Consider the following 3080-nt stretch of genomic DNA (forward strand, 5'->3'; position numbering starts at 1 on the left):
AAAGAAGAGGAAACTGTACTGTAAAGTAAAGTGAACGCTGTTACCAAAGTATTACCAATTTCTTACCAAGCAATTAAACTTATTTCATGTATCATGTAAGTACATGGTAAGTTTCTGCACTGTTACCAAGTAACAGATATTCAGTTACCAGGTAAAGAAGGGGAAACTGTACTGTAAAGTAAAGTGAACGCTCTTACCAAAGTATTACCAATTTCTTACCAAGAAAGTAAACGTGTTTCATATATCATGTAAGTACATGGTAGGTTTCTGCACTGTTACCGAGTTACAGATATTCATTTACCAGGTAAAGAAGGGAAAAAAATACATCAAAAGCAAATCAAAGCATTATTGTGGAAATCAATTTTTTTTTATTGTATATTGTGGCAAACGACAGTATTGCAACTAGGCTGCTCATTGGAACGGTGCTGCTTATTGCTAAATTGTATTGTGTTTAGGTAATAAACTAATATATACTAGTATGAATGTAACCCACTACTAGGTATGTACACGTCGATGATAGGCCAGGTTCAATAGCTAGAGAATAAAGACACTAGGCTCTGGGAGAGTGCAAAAAGATAAGTGCAATTAAAAGACACCACACAAGGATATACTTTTTTTCTTTCTTTAGTTATGAATTGCAAGGTAGAAAATATGTACATATTCCCAAAATAAAAGAAAATAATTGACCCTTTAAAATGAAATAAAATGAATTGTCCTTCAAAAGTGAGTAATTGTCTATTTTCCAAAAGTTGGGAACAGTCCTTTAAATCAGTCCTTTGAATCCTCAAAGAGAAAAGAGTTCCTTTCAGTTGTTCAAGAAAAAAAGAAAAGAAAAAGTAGTTCCGTTCAGTTCAAGGCCTTAGTTCAGTTTGTAAACCGTTAAAGTAACAACTCAAGTCAGTCAGTCAGTGTTGTTGTGACACAGGCAGGTCACAACCCTACCACATATGCGCCATGTACAATGACACAGGACAGGATCCGACTCAATGGGGTGGGTGGCTCGCCATCAAACGCAGTCATCAATCCACAGCGGAATCCAGGTTCAAAAAACGTCACCTGTGTAACCATACCCTTAGTTAAGCTACACATGTACACAGGGCAATGTTCACATTTCTTATCAAATATCAGTTCAAACAGTTTAAACTTAAAGTAGTTGTACACAGGGGTGGAAAGTAACTAATTACATTTACTCAAGTATTGTACTTGAGTAGCATTTATGAGTAGGCCTACGTTGTACTTTTTAAGTAGTTTTTAAAATGAATACTTTTACTAGTATTTGAGTACATTTGACCCAAGTAGTTAACTCAATTACACTGGAACCTGGCCTGAGTACTGAGTAAAAAATAGACAAAATGCCACGCAAAATAATGCCACAATCTGCCGGAAATTAAAGATTATGCAGGATGGCACACAGCATTTCCACGATTGTACTATCTTGGATCAATGTATTGGATGATGGCTGGTGCCAAACAAGAGATAGAGGTTATGGAGGACGATATTCAAGAAAAAGAAACATTAAATTGTCGAGAGGAAAGCTAATTAAAAGTATTTTTACTCAAATTGCATTTTTAAGTGAAGTACTTTTTACTTTTACTTGAGTAGATTTTTAGATAGGTAGGCCTACTTTTACTCGAGTAGGATTTAGGCAAAGTAAAGATACTTTTACTTGAGTAGGCCTACAAATTTTCTGTAGCCTACTCTTTCCACCTCTGGTTGTACAACATTAATATCAATCTTCTCAAAGGAAAATATATGGAAACCGCATAAGCTTACACTTCATTTATAGGCCTACTGAAAAGCATTGCATACCATTCAGTTACATAACCATTATCAAATAACAGGATGAATACTTTGAAAAACATCACTCGGTACTGAAACCGCGGGAATTACACACAGATATTGCCGAGCACAGTAATGATAAGGAGGACCGTTCAGACCTCTCCCCTCGCACGTGATGGGTGCGTGATCACAAGCATGTGAATTACAGGCAGCTCATTCCAAGCTTTAAACTTACTCAATTCAACCAAAATACACCCTTTTCACACTAAACACAACAAGTATTAACAAAACAAAGTACAATCCTGAAGTTTCACCGAAGTATTTCACAGTGATAAGCAATAACACTCAAGTTACATCAGTAGGGAAAATAAGTTACAGGTGGTTGCCTTACCGAGACGATTCAACAGAAACAATACACGACGAAGCGCAGCTTCTTTCTCTTCAAAACACAAAAGATTTACAGAGCAGGTCGTTCGGTGGTCCAAAAGGAAACTTAGAAGTAGTTATCATGAACTTAGAATTACTCTTCTATCAATATCTAGCTCCAGGGTGGAGCAGAAGAAACGGAGTCTCCAATTCAGCTTTTGAGCTCTTCTCAGCTCAACTGACTAGAACGGCTCCACGGAAAGCTGAATGCGTGGAAACGCATGTCAAAATAAAAGTACCATAACGTAACTGTCACAGTAAAAGTTAGGCTATATCAAATATATGTTAATCGTGTTTTTAACAATAACAACCCATCATTCATGAATTGCCTTATCAGTATTATCACTATTTATTATCCCATTTTACTATTTATGCTATTTAATCATATAATACCTTTTTAATATGCATTTGTCAACTGGGTTACATGAACATAGTAAGTTAAGCAGCTAAAAATGCCTGTTTCTGGAAATTAAAAAATGAGGATCATGGAGAAAATCCCCCTTTTCATTTTTTCATTGATGAAAAATGCAATGTTTGCTGTCATAATACCTAGAAATTGAAAAGTGCTATTCATGAAAATGGAAATGAAGAACGGGCAGCAGGAATTCTGGAATGAAATAATAGGCCTAATAATAATAAAATACAGTGCATCTGTGTGTGTATGTGGAACAAGGCAGCCATCCGAGTTGGCAGCAGAAATACACTCATCAGTCCAGGCAATACTTTCTCTAGTCTTGTATTGTAAAAAATGTAGGCCTGGTCTGATGAGTCTTTATATCTGCTGCCAACTCGGATGTTAAAGTGATACTGTCCCATGTTTGGAAATGAGCTCGTATTACACTTCCCCTTGAGTTAAGTTATTGGGTTTTACCTTT

The 3080-nt window shown here is 36.1% G+C and overlaps 1 long non-coding RNA gene across 1 annotated transcript; it reads right to left on the reverse strand.

The window, feature by feature from the left end:
- Positions 1-608: 608 nt before the first annotated feature.
- LOC134456169 (uncharacterized) lies at positions 609-2450 on the reverse strand. The gene is made up of 2 exons (XR_010036239.1): positions 2171-2450; positions 609-1056 (listed from the first exon to the last, which is right to left on the reverse strand). It is a non-coding gene; the product is annotated as an uncharacterized LOC134456169 (long non-coding RNA).
- Positions 2451-3080: the final 630 nt, after the last annotated feature.

This window comes from Engraulis encrasicolus, chromosome 10, assembly GCF_034702125.1.
Source record: "Engraulis encrasicolus isolate BLACKSEA-1 chromosome 10, IST_EnEncr_1.0, whole genome shotgun sequence".
Classification (NCBI taxonomy): domain Eukaryota; kingdom Metazoa; phylum Chordata; class Actinopteri; order Clupeiformes; family Engraulidae; genus Engraulis; species Engraulis encrasicolus.